General features: G+C 33.0%; 1 protein-coding gene across 2 annotated transcripts in view; it reads left to right on the top strand.

Annotated features, from left to right (window-relative positions):
- LOC105205216 (cytochrome P450 4C1) overlaps positions 1 to 21265 on the top strand; it is a 62104-nt gene that overhangs the window by 17742 nt on the left and 23097 nt on the right. For both annotated transcript variants that reach the window (XM_026130588.2, XM_026130589.2), the window contains exon 2: positions 14107 to 14206. The gene's annotated coding sequence lies outside the window, so the exon portion shown is untranslated. The remainder of the gene's footprint in view (positions 1 to 14106; positions 14207 to 21265) is intronic.

Genomic DNA, 21265 nt, shown 5'->3' on the forward strand with positions numbered 1-21265 from the left:
TTTTGATAATTTGTAATGATATATCAAAAGTAAAATAATCGGCAACTTTCCCTTAATATTCTTATTCTTATAAAAATATGTTTTTATAAATCAACTTACGAATGTTTTTTTGGTGATTTTATATGATTTCATCAAGTAGTTCTCGTAACACCAAAATAGATTCAACTGAAAAAGTTGCAGAGTAATTGAATTTAGACGAGTTTCTTAATTCGTCAACTGGTCGATTGCATTATGCGCAAATATAACTCTGCTTTATGAAAGATGCATTTGAGTACAATGCGATCGATCAATCGATGCATTAAAAAAATTGCCTTATATCGTAGCTTGGGAGATGCACGCATATAATGATAACATACACGTCGTTTGCGGATCGAAGGTGGAGAGTGCCGTGCGTTTAAACCGGATCGGGTATAAGCGCGAATTATTTATTATCATACACTTGGCCCAGTTTTCGATGCGCGCACGTCGGCGTTGCCCCCGCAATTTCCAACGCAACGATCTCTCATCGTCGGCCGCACGCGCGCATGTATAATACGCACGCACGTGACGTATGTGCGTAACAGGTACACGCGTACCGTCCATCGCGGATGCAACCTGCGCGGACGTAGGGCACGCCGGTTTTCCTCGCTTCTGCGAGTATATCTGATCAGCCAGCGGAAGTGGGTGACGCGGCACGAACTTCATGAAACTGGGTCTTGCGGAGTCACTGGGGTAACGCAAGTGCGTTTGAAATGAAACCGGTTTAATGGCGCACGAGAATTGCTTTTATCAATTATCTGAAGCGAGGGCTCAGAAGGGCTCAGAATTTTATTGGAATTCTGCAAAGCCTTGACTTGAAGACATCAGAGTTTTGATGCGTGAGATTTTATTTTCTCTAAAGTCACTAATAGTTTGAACACCGAATACTGGAAGTTAATTTTATGCTACAAAATATTTAAACAAAATACGATTGGAAATAAAAAGCAGTTGCCATATGATTTATCTTTATAAAAAACACTTTTATTTCAACTGAAAAAATTCACAGCCCTATTACAATATTAATCAAACCAGATTAAAAGATTCTAGCAAACACCAAGTAACAGTTATAAAACTTTTAGTTATAATTTCCTATTCAACAATGTAACTATTGTATAACTGTAACTGTAATTTTATAACTGTTTGCTAGGATGTATTTAAATAGAATTGTAACACAAAGCATCGATTCTACTTTATCTTTATCTATTTTTAATTAAGACTGAGACTGATAGTAAAAGATAGTGACATTATAGTAGAATAACAATAAATAACCAAGATAATCTTGTATATACTCACGAGAAACTAATTGCCCTTATACACTATTAGAAATTTATTTTATGCTACAAATCAAAAGCATAATTTTGGTGGAAATGCATCATTGGCAAAGGTTTCATCATTGGAAATTCACTTCTGACTGAGTTTCCCCTAAAATATTATATTATTTAGTAAATTTGTAACGTAAACTAAACTTCCATGTCCTGTGTCTTATGGGTCAATTGGTTTCGTGACTATAGTCGTATCGCTAGCTTTTCGCAGAAGAGAAACATTTAACTTAAGATAAAGAAATAATAGAAAGTACATGAAATAATATAAAGAAACATTAAAGAAATTCACAGTTAAGCAAATAATGCATTATTATTTTCTTACAAATATAAAAAATTTGTTTAAAAAATATACAAACCTTAATCTAAATTCTTATAATAATAAATTTACTCTATAATTGTGGACTAGTTTTTTTTCGATATAATCCCTTTCTGATTTGATGCATTTATTTCAATGTTTACTTCATTACTCGAAGCAGTTCAGAAATAATGGAGAAATTAATTAAAAATACAATTATAAATGTCATTTAAATTATTTCATGCCTCATCGGCGAAGCGTAAAATGTCAATTATTAAATTAAGATGATCGCCATATTATGTTACGCTCATTTTTTTAGGTTTCACGATTTTAAATATACTTTACATTTGTTGTACGAGTTTAATATTTAATCGAATGAAAGTCGTGTAAATTTTTATGAAGATTTAAGAAATTCTTTTTTAATGAATGAAAATGTGTATTATAAATTAAATAATTACCTACATTTTAGTTATATCTAGTATGTATGTGTATGCCCATTTGTACATAAAACACATGCATATTGCTCGTGAATTCAGTTCATCACATTTTAAAGTTTTTTCCTCTTCCTTCCATACATTGCTCATTACGTTTAATATCAAATAAACTTTTTCCCGTTTAATTAATCGATGAATATTAACCGAGTCTTTTTATGTTTGCGATAATTTTACACCCATTCCAGCTGCGAGTGTAAAAAACTACAGCGCGACGGCAACGACGGTCTGATTCGACCAATAATAATCGTGCAGTCAGACAATATTCATATTTCACACAATATTCTTTCAAATTAATTTTTCAGGAGGCTCGTTAAATTTGAGCATAAACAATTAGCGAATGTAAGATGTGTCAAGAAACACAAAAGACTTTGTGTGAATTTAGAATTGTATTATCACAATAATTTATGTTCACAATTAAAGATTATGTTAAAAGTTTTTTATGTGTGCAATTGCACGTGCTATAAAGAATTATACATAAAATTTTTCAACTGTATATAACAATTTATTGTATTTGTTATATTAGTGCATTATATTATTTTATAACGCGTTATCGAATTATTTTAATACATTAGCAACAGTAGTCTGTCGCATCGGAAGCAAATTTTATTTAGATCAAGAACGCATTTCGGGTATCAATGCGCGCGAATTTCATTCAAGTTTCCATATGAGGATCCTTAAGAGCATCGCGTCCATTTTTCGGGCTCGACGAAACGGTAATGCCGAAGATTATATATAAAGGAGATTGCTGCCGCCGCCTTCTCCGGTCGTAAAATGCATAAAGGTTCGAGAGTATGTTATTATGATTTCCGAACTTCTCTTCTTAGCAACCGAAAGATTTCTCGACACTCGGGCACTTCCGTAATCAGCAACCGTTCCATTAAATGATATATTCTCATTTCAACGGGATTAATTGGCTTTTGGACGTGTGTACTATCAAACTTCAATAATATTAAAATAAATTTTACAATAATTATAAGGGGATCAAATTACAACATTACTAGGTTGAAAATAATAATAATGCATTTTGAAAATGTAAAATTATATAAAACAAAAAATAAATAGTCTATTTGAATACAGCAGTATAATAATCTTAATAATCATTATGAAGTAAACAGATCAAAAGAATCAAATTTGCGGAAAGCTATGTATGTTGTATGTACATATGTAACACAAAACGTATTAAAATAAATGTATCAATATAATATTTTACTCTAAAACAAAACATAATTTTTATTATATATATATAAAAATAAAAAAATTTATATATATATATAAAATATAATATTTTATAATAATCAACAACAAAACATAAAATTATCCAGATTTCTGTAAAAAATTAAAAAAGTGTATAATCAACTAAACTCAAATTATTTATTATTACAAACGGATGCATGTGCGCGAGGCATACCCGCGATAGTTGCAGGTGGTTCTTTTGCAGTACCACCTGTGCAGTACGTTTCGTATATACTTTTCCGTTGCGGTCCCGCAGAAAGTGCCGTCGCCTTTGAACACTACGAGTGTCATCGGCAATTCGTATTTTATGGTTACAACATTTATTGTGTTGCCCGCTGTGAGTATAACGTGGTTCTCACCTTAATTACAGACGCAGTTAAATATAAAATCATTGCAATTACGATTGAACGATTATTTTCGGCAAGCTTTGCGTTACATTTCGTAACGCACGCATCGTTGCGTATGAAGGAACGCAATGAGACGTCGCGTCGTGCGGTCTGCTGTAAAGAACCGCAATATGAATGACGCGCGTTGGTAATCTGGCACACTTGGTGAAAAGTGGACTAATTTCCTTCATCGAGTGCCTTGCGATGACACAAACAGGAACCATCTGCCTTTGCTTACGTCACTACTAAATGCGCCGATTATTACAGAGGAAAGCGAGGTTTCCAATTATCCCAGATCAAGCCCGAGACACTTTTTTTCATCGGCATCGCTCCTCCGAAACGAAACTTGCGGTGAGTCTTGCTTGCGGGACCACCTGGATCAAAGATCCAGGAGGAGCGATCGTTTTTAAAGCCGTTACCGTTTATCAGACTGCTCTCGACAAAAATCGATAAAGCTGATAAAAGAGCGAACAACTTATTACGAATCGCTTAAGAATCTACTAAAACGCGATTATGTCGGCTGTAAAGGGATTGCTGAGTATTGATGTGAGTATTGATTTGTTGCGTGGGAATACGTGACGTGCAGAATGCTTTGCTGATACATTCGCGCCATATGTTAATTAATGACATATGGTAAATTGCTAAAGATTTCTACGAAGTATTGTATAAAACTTCATATTTTAGTTTTATCAACTTATTACAAAAAACGCGACGTTAATTTATATTGGCATTTATTAAAAAAATGATATTCTTGTTTTTGGACTTCAAAAAATTGATCATTATTCTTTTGATATTTTTTTAATGATTTGGACTTTGAGAGAGAGAAAGAGAGAGAAAGAGTAGATTAAAGATAAGGTTCGCAAGAATTTCTTATTAACACATAAACTGTTTTCAAACTCGTTTTTCTTAAATAATATTTTTAAAAATTGTTGCCACGATAACTCATTTAGTTTTAATCCAATTGACAAAATTTGTAGGAGACATTCACATATTCTCTCTTGTCCAATTTACGCTCAAATAAAAACTCGAATTTTGCAATTTTTTTCGTTAAGAAAAAGTTTCAAAAAAAGAAGCAAAAAAGTCAAACTTTTTCAAAAACAATTTTTATAAAAATAATTGTTTTAACTTGATAATAGTTGGACAAGTTATTAATTTTTAAATCAATAAGAGATCTGTGCTAAAATTTTACAGTAATAATAAAACAATCTATGAAATTTTTATATTTTTGATAATACTTTGAGATATGATACATATATTCCTTAAAATACTTAAAAAAATGCAAAGAAAAAGAATAATCAATTCTTTTCAAAAAGTTTTTAGATTACTATTTCTTTTTTAATTAACATATCATATGATATCACGTCTTTCTTCCGCATTACAAAATCATCTTTATTAGCGCAAAAGATACGCTAATTATAAAATTATCAACATTTCGATGCTTATCAACATTTTACATTTTACTAGCTGCCGCTTTCTGTATTCATTCGTGTATTTATATATATAAGTACTCTCGGCGGACGTATACATACGATAAGAATTAATCGAGCTGATTCCATGTTTCTTGAAAATCTCTGACGTTAAAAATGCATTTATCCATTAATATGCGACTGCTTTAATAAAGCGTCGTGCATTTCTTTTTTGTTTGGTATTACCGCGCCGTGATCTCGTCGCACATACTTATGTATACATATAGCCCACAGCGACGACGTGCATGTGGGTTCATTTGCATAAGAACCGGAACACGTCGTCGATCGAATGGACCTGGATTACAAATGGGTTTCCGCATTTCGATTGACGTTGCAGTGTCTTGCGTTCATTCCGGAAAATTTGATACGATTTATCAAAGATCATGTAAACAAGTGTTATCGTCGTGTCGTTCCATCGCATATATCCAAGTAAGAAAAATTAAAGTAACATTTAGTAATGCTGATTTCACATATATTTTTCGGACGTTTCAAAGTATTGTGTAAACATTTTAAAAAGATTATTTAATACATGATTTTTTTCGAAATGTTGTTGAAATGTTTTAAAAACATTATCTCCAATAATTATCTCTAAGGTCAGTATTTATAGTCGTAAATAATTTTCAATCTTTGATTGAAAAAGTAATTAATTACAAATTTATTCATTTATTTTTTCTTCCAATCGCAAATTGAAAGTTATTTACGATTATAAATCTTGGTCATAAGTAGTCATGGTCACAGTTTGTTCATATTGATATACATGTAATATTATGGATATCGTTAAATATATTTAAAAATATTATATGTTATTAAATATCTTTGCAATGATAAATAAAAATATAAAAAAAACAGCTCTAATACAAACAATTCCAAATAGTATAATTTTTAACAATAGTAATTGATTCTTTTAAAAATATACAAGAACGTTTCAACTTCATTCTTCATCAACTTAAACAAATTCAGTATTAAGTAATTATCGCATATTAAATAATAATTTAAAATGCATTATATAATAATTAAAATCGCAATTGCATATATAATAAAATAAAGTAAGAGTCCATATCAGCGTGAGACAACATTTAATCTATTACCAGGAGATGTCGTATGTATGTACAAGTAGGTAATCCAAGATCCGTCCAAATATAAAAATTCATACTACGATTCAATGGTCGGAAGCAAAAAATTCGTTAAGTTAAAAAGAAGCTCATGTAGTATTATGTTATATAGTTAAAATTATGTTGATAAGTTGTAAATAACATAAATGAATTGCTAATAAAGTATGCCAAAGAAATACAAAAAGTTGCGATAACAAAGATAAAAAATAAAAAAGAAAAGATTGTTAATTTACGGATAATAAATTGTCTCCGAGTATTTCATATGTGATAAAAAATTCAATTAAAATTAAAATAATGTGTGTTTGTCTGTTCGTGGTACTATGTTTCTATGTATTCAAATCAATGTCCCGAGGATAAATAATAAATAATATGGTAATAATGATTTTATGCTTTATAAATATATTCGGCTGCGGACAAAGAACGAAAATTTTCATCTCCTTCCAAACGTAATTCTCGATCTAATAGCGCGGAGCTTATTCTCCGCAGCTGTATCAACTGCTGGAACAAAGCCGTTTAAATTAAACTTCCCGATGCCATACAAGCCTCCTAATGCTAATGTAAAAATTTATGCGTCTCCTCGAAAATCCACCTCGTAAATACGATAGAAGAGCATAAACAGATCCGTGCGTACAGAAGCAAGCGTTTAGTTTTATCGGGACAGGACGGGACTGAATTAATGTACCATGGGATTGGTAAACAGATAGGTATGCAGCGTAAACGAGGAGTGTGGATCACTCTGGTTAGCGATTATGTAAATTCTTTCTTACATCATCTTGAATCTTTCTTGTTTGATGTGATTTTTTTTCTAATCAATTATAATTGGAATCAGAAAAAAAGTAAACATGTAAATGCATTTTGAAAAAATGCATTTCAAAACTTTTGGAATATAATTTTGCATTTTACTTTTTTAAATAAATATATACATTTTTAAAGTTTCAGAAACATATTATATATATATTTTTTTTTAATCAAAAGTTTTACAGTTGAAAAATGTCTTTTCTGATTCGCTAAGTCTATATAACCACTTAATATCAATAAACTATAAAAGTGAAAAAAAAGATGTTTAATCAAATCTGCTGTCGTTAGAAATTCAGCATATGATTAATAAATAAAGTAAATGTTATTCGAAATCACCGTATCACGCGTGTATCGTTATTTCGAAGCTGTGTCTGAGGACTCCGATAATACTGCGGAGTCGTTCCGCCGGTGTCAGCCTGGACAGTCTCTCTTCACCTGCGCAGCATATGGTGGCAGGATACGCAAGCCGAGGGATGTTCAGGGATGCCTATCAGAGGGGTAGATAGGTTTTTGGTTCGCCGGTAGGGCGAACGGGCCGTGCGATGCTCCGACGCTGGTTAATTTGTTGTTCATCCACGTGACCCACTGCTTTCGGGGGGCATTGCGTTCGGTGCCTACTTCCGGTACTTGACCCTTCTAGAGGGGGTCACGCACTGTTGGTCCTCCACCTCTGGGCTATCCGTTCCTTTTTCACTTTCGTGTGTTGCTGTTCGAGCCTCTCGTTCCAACCACGGTGACGCTTCAATTCGCTGGAGCGTGCTAAACACCACCCAAATCCCTGGGGTGATTCACCCTCTGCTAACGCGAACACGGGTGAATCTTCGAGCGATCTGGACGGCTGTTATTGTGGCAATGCTGTCGATGATTGTTTCGGTTCCCAGACGTATGCGTCGCTTAATGCGTACCTGTACTGACGCAATAACAATATTCCCGACACTTTTGACGTAACCAAGAAAAATCGATAAGTTCTTAGTGTCAAATATATGTATTTTAATTAAAGGGGTACTGCACTAGCTGATCTGTCACTAATAAATAACCGTTTAAGAGAAATATTCAATAAGACTTACAAATATTAAATTGCAAATTAATTCAAATGTTTTATATCTAATTTTCATACAAATTTGATTAAAATAGCATTTTTTTTGCTTGAAAATGTATTTATGTTCATTGGTTTTTATTTGTTCATTAAATAATGCAGGGATGATTCTACTTAATATTTTATTTCATATGTTATTCAGTTAGAACATGTAACAGTGAATGATTATTAAATTTATATTTATTTTTGTAAAGATATAAAATAGATAAAATCCTGATATTTTTGTCAGCAGACATAAAAAACATAAATCTTTTTCATTTATTTATTAATTTTAATCAGTTTTTAGTTATATATTTAAATCGTAGCGTAAGAATGTAATTGAAGAATAAAATACAGGAAACATTAAAATTAAAAAAAAACTAATTATTGTTTTCTTTAATTTTTAATTTATCACATTTTATATATTTTAATTATCTGGAAAATATTTAGACATTAAATGTCAGATAAATAAGTTATTATTGAAGATGTTCCAAAAACTGCAGATGAGAGATAAAAAAATAAGATAAGCTTTTATAATAATACATTACACTTCTCGTTACGTATGCATCACATTTATTACAATATCGCAAAAATTCCATCAAACAAGGTCAAAAAAATCGGCTTCACTCGTGCTCATGCGTTAAAGTCTTATATTTAAAAACCGACCAACGTACAAGATAAATGAGCTACCGAGCTGGTATCACCTGCTTCTCTTAGCCATTTTAATTTGTCACCACGTTGCCATCGTTGGAGAAGGTGAAGGGATACCAGACGACTTTCTCTGTCTTTTTCCTTGATACATCGTTATTACACCCATTATGTCTTCTCAAGGTTTCTATCAAACATTTTGTATACCGTACCATTGAAGATTTAATGATAATTTGACAAGAGAAAGTTTTTAGAATGTAATTAAAAGTAATTTTATTTTAATACACATACATGGTATTTTTTAGTATTTGTTAATAAAAAACATAAAAAGCTACCTTTAATCTAAAATTTAACAAAATTAAGGAAATAAAGTAATAAGACAAAAATGAAAAGACATAAACCTAAGTTTTTTATATTAAAATAAAAAATGTAAACGTAAGTTAAAAAATAAATTTCAAAAATGTGTAGTAAAGTAATTTAAAAGTTTAATTTCTTTTTTAAATATTTTTAAAATACACTTACTTGTAAAATATATTATTCAATATTTAGTTTTATACACGGTCAAAGATCGTATCAATAACGACAAGTAATTTTGTTGCATCTGCTGACAATATTGCTTTGATGATTATTCATTAAGAGAAAGTAGTTTCGATGGAGTTGATAACGTTTCTGAAACGAATGATTTGTATTGCATAGTTTTGTGTTAATTATTGAAACACACAAGAGTATTCTGTACGTCAATTTCTATTGATTTGTTGTCCAATGTACAAACACGCATACAATATTTCCATATTTTAATTACAGAATGTAAATTAAAATGTATGTATACCCGCTTTGACTTTTGAAGTACCGTTTATCTACGTCAATCACTGTCATGTTGCCGCTATTTATATGTCAATGAAGAACGGTTCGTTTCTAAGTTTGCTGTGTAGGAGCCTTCTTTTATTCCACGCGGATCCAATTTAATGTGCCACATGACGTTTCCAACGAACGGAAATCGGCGGCCGGCGGTGGGTCGAGGGTAGAAAAATAGTCGAAAAGAAGAAGCACTCGCTCGGACATCAGCGGCCAGCAGGAGGGTCAAAGTTAATTGCTAATCACTAAATCCACCCCTACGGGAGCGGTGTAGATCGCCAGCGTCTGTTGTTCCCTGCGATTTTTCGAATCCGAGATGCTCCCGTCGAGAGTGACTCATGATTAAACAACGGAAATATGTTCTATAATGTTCAAAATATCATTTTCTTTAAAAAATTAAATTTTCACATATATTTATACGAGTAATTTGTAACTACTAGAATCTTTCTAAACATTTTTTTTGGGGGGGGGGAGGTAGAAGAGAGGTCGTAAAGAGAAGAGAGGTCGTAAAGATAAATTAGCACGGGGTTTTCGTATCTCGAATAGCTTACGTAAAGTACACACGCGTGCCATGTGGCTAACGGAATTTCACACCTCGAGGGGATGGAGTCGATTTTCCGGGGATTAATTGGAGAGAACCGCATAAAGTTAAATGTTTCCGGTACGATGATTCTCCATCTAACGGTTTTTGAACTGTTTTCAAACTATCTCGTGACGTCAAACTTATCAAAACTTGTTTAACAAACATGCAATTAACAAAGATACAAAAAAAACCGTAGTAACAATAGTAAAAATTATCGCTGTTAGCTTCTTTTTTAAATAAATAAATAATTAGTGATAAATAAATAAATAATTATATTCAAAAAAGTTTTATTTTTAAAATATTAAAACGTTTTATTTCTGTTTCCGTTTTTTAAATACTTAAAAATGTTTCAAAGTTTGTTTAGATTTAAAACACTGAAACATTCAAAACTGTTAAAGATTTTAGTTTCAAATGTTTTCGTATTTTATATCTAAGCATTGTTTAAAATTAAAACTTTTTAAGTATTTAAAAACACAAAAAAAATAAAACATTTTAATATCTTACAGTTAAATACTTTTTACTGTAATTAATACGTTATAATGATGTATTATAGAAGATGCGCAGGAGAAAGGGGATATATTTGACACTTAGGAATGATCCTGGCATAGATCGTATTTTATGATTGACGTAAAAAAGAGTGTGAGTATCTCCGTTATTTTGAGTTCCCATGCACGTGACCCACAGCAAATACCAAATGATGTTATAAAACATCAAAGGAAACACGTGACTGGTTATATAGAGTTAGACATATGATATTAAAACCAATACATACGGGACAGATGGATTCAGTCAGAGAACATCAATATTACATCCTTCTTGTCATTTCAGCCGACTATTTTCATTCCGCTTAAAATCATTAAGTTTGTCATGAGATTAGTAGAATTTAAAATCTTCATTTATATATTAAATATTTAAGAATATACTTTTGTTGAGAAAAATAATAGTTCTCAATTGCCTAGCATTCGTGGTAGAAATGTGCAAATCAAGGTTTTTTGATACTGAATTGAATCGCGTTAAATTTCATTTCTTTGTCCAAATTCAAATTGAACTAAATTTTTTCTAAATTGAAACGATTCGTTGAACACAACTTTTAATTAATATAATTAATACATATAAGTAGAATTGTAATATATAAATTATAGATATAATAATAAAAATGATTTCTGTGTAAGAAAAATAATATTAATTATAAAGTCGTTTTAAATATGATATTAAATATGATAAAATAGTTAATATATATAATTAGTTTTCAAATCTCTCAGATTTGATATTTTCAAATATATTTCATATTCATAGATTTAGGATCATACAAATTAAAATCCGAATCTAATGTTATCTGATTTGATTTGATTCTAATAGTTTGTAGACCTCTAATTCGTGGTAAAGAAGAAAATTCGAGATACCGCGTAATGTATGTGTGCGTATGCGTGTGTGTGTGTATGTATGTAAGATGCAGAGAAAAAAGATTGACAAGATAAGTCCATATGGCTGAATCGTGTTCTCAAAAGATCTGTGGATCAACGGTCACGATTCGAACACCAGCTACGATCGTCGGGGATAAAGAGGAGCCGAGTGGCAATCTCGTTTTGCTGGAAACTCGCGGGATCCTCTCGTCGACAAGTAGTCCTTCCTCCTTCCAACGTCAATGTTTCTTATCCCCCTTTTCCTCTACCTCCTCCCAAAAAGGTACCCCTGAATCACACACGATGAGCGAGGCGGTGGCCGATGAGCCCTCGCAACTGTCCCCTGGAGTTAGCACGCGTCGCCACGTGGCTCAGGTAAAAAAGAAACTAAAAAAAGAGAGAGGGAAAGAAATGGAAGGAGGGAGGCTAAAAGCCATTCTCGGACTCGCTCGTGCGTAGACTCGTGCGAGTGGACGTATGTGTTTATATCAACGTCCCCGTTTCGTTCCACGAGTACGAGCAGCGACGCCTTTGATGTCGACGCGCGTCGTTCCATGACGCGAATAAGAATGCGATTTCACAAACTCATTTCGTGGGATTACCTACGATGATCCGATTTTAGCTTAAGTGTTCCTGTGAACGGAGACGAACGCACGTTCCATCGATTGCAATTATTTTACATCTGTGTTACAGATTTTTATTACTTATCTGTTTTGATTATTTTTCGACTAATCCGCCGTATATATATATTATCTATATATATATATATATATATATATGTATATATATATATATATTATCAAACAAAATTGCCAAACAAGTTAAAAATTATAATAAATAATTTTTAAGTTAATTTTTAATTTTCAATAGTTATTTTTAAAACGTATAAACTTATTTTAATGTAATTTCTTTTTATTAAATAAAAAATTTATAACTTTTTTATGTAAAAAAAGAAATACATTTCTGTATAAGAAACAATATTTTTCTGTTATTTCATATAAAGTTAATTTATAATTAAAATATTATTATAAATTAATATGATAATTTATAACATATAATTTTGTTGTTATTTATAGTAATTTTAAATAATTATTACATATCTAATTATAAGTAACACATTTCCAACTTTTAATTTGAGATAATTTTAAGGTTTTGGCTATACAATACAAATTAAAAGTTATCAAAATTTGAAAACTGCTTCTCTGAGTTTAATATTTTTTTCCTAATCAACAACAAAAAGTTTAATTTAATTTATAATGCTTTTCTATCAAATTGGCAAATAAATATAATATTTATATATATAATTATATTATTAATATATTAGTACATTAATAATTAGTATATTAGTATATTAATATATTAGTATATAAATAATATAATATTAGTATAAACACTACAAAACGTGTATTGTTACATAAGAATCAAAAGTGAACAAAAAATTAAATAACTTTTAAACCAATAAGTGAATTGTGCTCAAATTTTATTCAGATACTCAAACTAGAATATTCCATAAAATTTTTATATTTTTAGTAATGTTTTAAAATATGACCCATACATTCTTAAAGCAATTTTTAACCGAATTAGTTTTTTATTTGTGGATCTTTTAACTTAACTATATTAACTTTATAAATCATTATCTTTAACTTAAAAAAAATCAAGTTATAAACAAATTAACTTAATTTTGTTTTTAGTGATACATACTTGGTGTGAAAATATTTAAAAGAAATAATAAAATATTATAGTACAAAAATATTATAGTGTAAAAAATTATAATACAAAAAAGATTAGTAAAAGATCGCAAATTTTCGTTTCGACTGAAATTTTGTTACAAGTTCTATTAATATTTTGCATAATTCTGCTACACGTATTTATCCAACTTGTAACTTGTAAGAGAGCTGGTAAGAGTCAATTGGATTTTATTCTGACAATGAATAACGCGCACATAATTGGCAGCCGACTTCCCCTTCGAAGAAAACGCGATGGTTTCTCTGTGGAACGATATGATACCGATCTTGCATCTTTCATTTATAAATATTCATTACGTTCTCCGTTAACGTGCATGATTGCCACGGTGTCGTGTCTGGCGAGAATAAAAGCTGAACAGTTGGTTTTTTGAAAATGAGGTCACAGGCTTTTTATATTTCCATAACACGATTTATTGGGTGTTCGTGACATTCTAAGCGATTTAATCACTTTTAATTTAAAAAGAATAGTTTTAGAACGTACAAAATCAAATCTCTAATTAATCAACGATGATTTGTGGTGTAACTACAATTGTAAACTGAGATTTGAGCCAGTAAGTCTCGAAAGTAACTGCTATACATATAACATAGATATAAAACCATTACATTTACGTATGTTATCCAGCAGTTACATCTGTGTTTGCTGGTTTAATATAATATATTCTGTCTGTCACAGAAACGTCCCTGCACGTCCTCGGATCTTCCACGATCGATGCAATGGAAATTACCGTTTATGCCGTCAGATCACTATGGACTTTAATCACTACACGCGACAGGTACGATATTTAAAACAATAAAAGCGCCATAGTCTCCTGTAATATCAGCGCGGCATACAGCAAGCATATGGTGTCCCTGCGAAGCCCGGGCGCAACGTCTTCGATGCAACGGTGCAACAGATGGTGCAGGGGGCGAATGGCTCGTGCTGCACCCCACCACTTCCCTCCACCGTCGATCCTTCCTTCTTTCTCATTCGATCTGTCTCTTTTTCTCTTTCTTTTCCTCCTCCTCTCTCTCTCTCTCTCTTTCTCTCTCTACGCCCTTTTCTCATTTTTACTTGCTTTATTGCATCGTCTCTAAAACGGTCGAGTCCACGCGGCGCGTAAGTAGCGGTGGGAGGAGGAAGAAGAAAGAAGCAGGGGATGAGAGGAAGAGAGTGGTAAGGCGCAGAAGAAATAAAAATGCGGGCAACCGTCGCGGTACCTCGTGCCGCGCGCATCACTTTACCGCGTGTGCCGGTTTGCGGTCGTGCGTGCAGCAAGATTTTGCAAGAATATTATTTTTTACCTTCACTGCCTATTTCCTTCCCCCGCTTCCTCCCTTCGTCCGCCGTATCGTCGCATACTTCTTTATCCGATGCCCTTTCATCGTTTCCGAATGATTAGCTTTCATACATCTTTTCAGGGAAACCAAGACCATCTGCCAGTGAGCTTGCGGCTCATGTATCGAATGGTACTTATAATATTGTAAGCACGCACTCTCTCATCTTATAATATTGTAAGCACGTACAATTAACGTCCTTAAAGTGTTTTTCATCCTGTAATGCTCTTTAATGCTCTCTAAACGACAGAACTGCATTCTATCTTCTAGATTTATTAATTTGATAGAACATTGACAACACAATTTAATTAGAAATGAGCTTTACTCGCTGGATCGTAGTACTGATATTTCTCGCAGTGTGATTTTATATATACATTTTCAAGTTTATTAAAATGTACGTCAAATAAATTTTTTCTTGTAACACAATTCTAAATTGAACGAAAATGGTAACATCACAAAATTAAATTGATAATCAATTTAATAATAATTTTATTAACAAGCATCTATTATGGGAATGATGCCCCTCCCTCATATGCAATAAGATTCCATTTTCAAATACTGTGAAGAATTTTGTTGCGTTCATTAATGCAATTCATTCACATGAATAGTTTTTAAAACAAATTATTATTTCAGATTCTAGCTTGAAGGGAATGCATTTCCTTTAAAAACTGACAATAATATTTGAATAACAGGTGATAAGAAAAGAATGCAACAAATGTAATAAAATAGAGAAATTGATAAGGCTGTCAATTAAACTCATTTCTTATCTTTTCTTTCTAAAAGCACTTGACATAAAATATCGTTGAATAAATTGTCAAGTCCAAGTTCCACCTTATCGGTCTTGCACTCGTTTTTCAATCGAACTTTCTGCGCAATTCACCGGTAAAAAACGGTCGAAAAAAAAAATCGAACTTCCTTTCGAGCAAGCAGGCATGTGTGATTGAGCAACAAGCAACCCTCTTCCGTGACGAGAGGACTCTTTTACCCCACCTTCCAATTTCGCGAACAATATTGGCGAATAATAACCCTTCCTGTTTGTTACCTTTCTACGCCTTCCTATTGCATGCAGAGCAATAATTATCATACATTGTTGCAATTCGATGCATTACAATGTAAGACCACCTGTCGCGCCCGATGCGGTTTCTCGTCGATTGGTCGGTTCCTTCGGTTCCTTTCACGCGGTATTATATCAGTTCTCCTTCCTGCCGTCCGTAGTTCGGATAACTGGGTTCCTCTAATATCTTTTTCCATATCAACGCCTGTCCGAGCCGCCGGTTGTTGCCCAAGCACGCGCGACATATGCTCCGTACGAAAATTCGCTTGACCATGCTGAATGGATTAGTTGGGTTAATCATGTCTCAAGTGGTCGCGATGACAATGTTTAGGGCTTGACAAATTATGCGAAAACGCAACTCGTCACGCGAAGAGAAGCTCGCCAAAGTGTTCCTTCAAAGATCCACTCTTTTTTTCAAATAGTAGGGTTACTATCTCAATTACTGCTGCTTCAACCTTAAAATTGTAACGCTATTGAATCATATAGTATTCAGCTACATGAATTAATTCTACATTGAAGAACAATGATCCCTTTTAATTAATGTAACTCAAAATTTGCATACATTTTACACTTTTATTACAAACTTTTTTAATCTAGACCTTTATAAACACAAATAACTTAATTATAAACTGTAACATGGCAGAGCTGGACCTTCTGCTGGCATAGCTGGACACAGCTTAAAAGATTGAATATGCAAGAATCATAAGGCTTTATATTACCATTAAGCGGTAGTTTATATTTTTATTTTGTAGTTTTTTTAAATATACGATAAACAATCTTTTTTATCATTATTTAAATAAGAATTTCAATACAAAATAAAAGCATTAATATTAATTATTTAAATATAATAAAAGAAATAAAAATATAAGCTATGAACCTATTACTGCCAGTCCTGCCAGTCAATGTCCTGGATACGGCCTTCTACCCTTCCGATTACCATACGTATCTAATGTTGCCTTTCTATTTACACTGCCATGTACTTATAATACGCATGTTAATATGATAGTCTTAGGGCCAGTTTCACAACCATCGGTTAATTTAATCGGCTGATTATTCTATCGGAATTGACCAATTATATTTGTCGTTAAGTAGTATTGGCCAGAAATAACCAATCATGGTTGACACTTAATCGATCGGTTAAGTTAATCAGTAGTTGTGAAACTGGCCCTTAGCCTAATGTTGAAACATTTTGAATACATGAATAATGCTCTCATACTCTTTTTAATGAAAGAAATAAAAATATAAGGTATTGAATCTACTAGCAGTCCATGTTCTGAATAATGTTTTAAATTCGTTCCCCTTGTATCGCTATCTAATAGTGTCTTTCTATTTACTGCCACGCATTCACTTAAACATATTCAACACTCTTATACTTTTACTCTAATACTACAATATTGCAAAAAGTGATAGTAATTGCGATAGTAATTGCAACAGTTATCATAATAGGCGTGAAAATGAAAAAAAACCGTACTATTTTATAAATATGCTAATTATATTTCGTATCAATATTAATAAAAAAATATTTGATATTGAAAGATAAAGTATTTAATTTTCTAATAGTTATTTATTTTTCTGTCTCTCGTGTTGATATTGTTAAGTCGATCCAGAGAAAAGATTTATCGTGGCATTGCCAAGAGAAGCGAGAATCAAGTTTTCACACGGTCGATCGCGCGCGCCTTCTCGTCGGCAACTTCGAGCGTGTGATGCTCGATTATAGTTCCCATAGTGAATTAGCGACAGTCCTTAATGCGGGCAGCTCGACGACATTTCTTTTCCGCCTCGATATCGTTTCCAAGAACAGTTCTCACGCACGATCGACCGTACGAATGTGATACGTAAGGCGGCGAATTAAAATGAGGGAAAAAAACAAGGAGGCAGCGAGAGAAAAGGGGAGTAGCCCCACGAAGGGTACACCTGCAGAGCCTCACATGTAATTAAATAGATCGTTGTCGTTGAATACTCTTCGATACTCGCCGCTTTGTACTGCGTCACTTGTGCGGAGTACCAGCAAGTATTCCGGTACGTATGCAGGCTGTCCAATGGGGCGGACGATGGCGCCGATAGTAGTCGGCGACGTTTCCTGTTCTCAAACGTCGCCGTTTTCTTTCCTTCCTTCCTTCCTTCCTTCCTTCCTTCCTTCCTCCAGCTTCAATAATTTATTCTCTCGACGATCGTGGCGTTACGTTGATCGAAACGGTTTCGGAATTGAGCTATTTACTTATTGTTCATTTGACACGACATACAAGAAATAAAAGCCTGGACATTGCGACGTAGATTGGCAACATTTCACATTTCCGAGATTAAAATATTATTAGTTTCTGTACTAATATTATTAGTATGATAAATCTTAGTTGTAGAGGTTGAATTCGCGCAGCAAGCTACAGCTTTGCTGAATCATTCACCTATTTCTATCAGTGCAGTACTTTTTCACCGGGCGATGAACATGTTACGCGGTTGCGTCATCGTTTCAAGCACGTGCTGTTTTTCTTTCATGCAACGAGGAGTTAACTGACAATGAGTATTAATCATTGGTACACTGCCAAACTGTCCATGTAAACGTGTCCCCTGAGGCTTAATGTTGCACGGGAAGTACATTATGATTCCTCTTCCCGCATCCGTTCGTCTTACAGGTGGTTCATCCCCCTTTTACTCCTTCGCGAGTTTTAGGTGCGTCAGGGAAATAAGATAAGACTTTGGTAGGAAATTCTCATCGCGCACGTGCTTCTGAAAGAAGTCATCAGCCCTGGCCGCTTAGGAACAAGCACCTGCGACTTAGACTTGGCGAGTACACGTGAGAGCGCCTCGGAGTTTCCGGTTTCAAGGATCATCGGCCCGCACAAAAGTCCTAACGAGCTCTTAGCGACGTATCAATCGTTTTCATCGACTTCTGGAGCATATCTAAACCACGATCGTAGGACTTTTACGTCTCTCTCTGTCTCTATCTCTGGACAGTTGACTAATGACTCAAGGCGCAACATGAGATAAACAGTCATATTCTAATTTACGTATTAATTTATATATGCATAAACTTTACTGCTGCAGTTGATAATGTACCTCGCGTTTATTGGCCGGGATTATTGGTCGTAAAACAATCGTAATCGTATATTTTACATCTGTGTACCATATTACGGTAAAGGTGAAGCATTCTATGAATGCGGATACCATACTTATGATAGAGTGTAGAGATATGCAAACTATTCGAATCGAATTAACTCAGGTAAGATTTTATATAATTCTCTATGATTCGAATCCCCAAACTATTCAAAAATTTTGAATACAAATTACATAATATATTGACAATTATATAAAATCATATTCAAAGCAACTGTGTATCACTTTATATGTGTATCGTATAATCAATATTTCTTTTCTTATGGAGATCATCATTTTTTTTATTATCTATGTATTAAAATTCAATCTAACAATAACGTTGTTAATTAAAAATTATGTTTCAACGATTCAATTCGATTCAATTATGACAAAATTTGATTGATTCGGTTCGATTCAAATTCGAACAAAAAAAATTCGATTCGACGTCGCATCAAAGATTTTGTTTTTTATATTTCTAGTAAGGTAGTACAATTTCGAACGCGTACAATTATGAATGTAATGAATTTATCAAGGTTCAAATTTAATAAATAATTTTTATCTCATTGTACGATGTTAACAATCATTTGCTTGTTAGTCTCACCGCATACAAGTTATATGGAAAATTTTTTTTCGAGGACACAATTTTGAACATGAAGTATTTAGGTATCATTCTGATAAATACAGTATAATTTTGAATAATGTTTCGTAACAATATTATTTTTCTTTTTATCAATTTCTAATCTGTCATTATAAAATGTAAGCGTTAAAAAACGGTTTACTAATAAAAAATATTGATCATATAAATGCTATATAAATTGTACACGTTCGATACTTTTCTGGTATAAAATAAATAATGACTTGAATCACATCAACAATAATTTCTTTTTTATTGTACATTTATGTAGTAACTAATTTAGATTGCAAACGTTCTAATTACACTAGAATATAAATATCTGATTGTATTTTGGGTTAAAAAAAATAAGAATACATGTTAAGACTATATGTTAATAATTTGAAATTGTATCACCTTACTTTACTTGCTGATACGAATTGAAGAATTAGCACTGGACAATTTTGTAACAACACCGTCTTTCGCGTGCAACACGTACTGTAAAAAGTACAAGTCGAATCCAAATGTCAAGTTTCCTGGTGAGCTTCCTTTTGATAGAAATTGATGAGTCGCAGCTGGCTGCCCTCTTAACTGTTGCCAGCCTATTTCTCGACATGGCGGCGCACAGTAGGAATCATTTATTATTCGGCGATTCACCGTTGCTCTTACCCGTATCATTCGCGAGCGAAATGAACATGTGCGAGCAATGAAGCGTCATTATCTTTCTGTTTACCGTATCGCTACAGGATAAATTAAAGCGAAATTATGGTAGACAAATTAAAATTTCGGGCATCCGAAAATTGTGCCCGACAATAAAAAGAGGAGGCACGCGCGGCGGGATATCCGTGCGTGCACGCTGAGAGAGGAACAAGTAATAATCTTCCAAGTACTTATATCTGTACCTAATTATACGCAGGAGAGAGGAAAAAAGCAAGCAAGTTGAATCTTTAATACAGACGAATGCAAATTATTTTCACAAACATTCGTTAAAGCTAAGTGTCCTCTTTTAGTTCCATTTTTATAAAGAACTAGAGATTGTGTTTTAATAATAACAATAACAATAATAATAATAATAATGTTGTTATTATTGCTATTATTATTGATGATGATATTCAGAGTGCCGTATTGTTTGAACAGAATCTCTGATTCTTTCTAGTAGTCATTATTATCATTTCTCACATACAGTTTGCTTATAAACTATGATTGCTTGATTAATTACAAGATCGGCTCCTCATTTGCTTACACATTCATTTTTGTTCAAGTTTAATTTAATATATCCATTGAAATGCAGTGTTCTCTAGTTTCGTGCAACAATGCAAAAATAACACTAGTGAAATGATGAGGACATTGAGAGGCGTTTCATATTTCATGCTCGACCTCTAACTGGGACGACAAGACATCAACAGGTGCTCTCGAAATCGCTCTCTCACCAGAGCAATATCGAGCTCGCTCAGTTACAATTATTCATTCTCCTGCTCAATTTCGCTCGGAGACATGGACCACGTGAGCTGATATAAAACTTACGACTACTCAGGTTTGAGTCCTCGATTGGCGATACAACGTTTTCGGGTCAATGAGGACGTGTTGATAATATCTCCGGTGATGTTTCCTTAATTCAAAACTGTCATTCTTGTGATATAGTACAATGTAAACGATCATGTGGAGAGCGGACATGCAAAGTGCGCTTTCAAAGAAGAACCAAATTCGAGAAGGCTCTCTGACTTTTAAAGTGAGAACTTTACAATCGCGTGATGGATATATCAT

This window comes from Solenopsis invicta, chromosome 6 (assembly GCF_016802725.1).
Source record: "Solenopsis invicta isolate M01_SB chromosome 6, UNIL_Sinv_3.0, whole genome shotgun sequence".
NCBI classification, from domain to species: domain Eukaryota; kingdom Metazoa; phylum Arthropoda; class Insecta; order Hymenoptera; family Formicidae; genus Solenopsis; species Solenopsis invicta.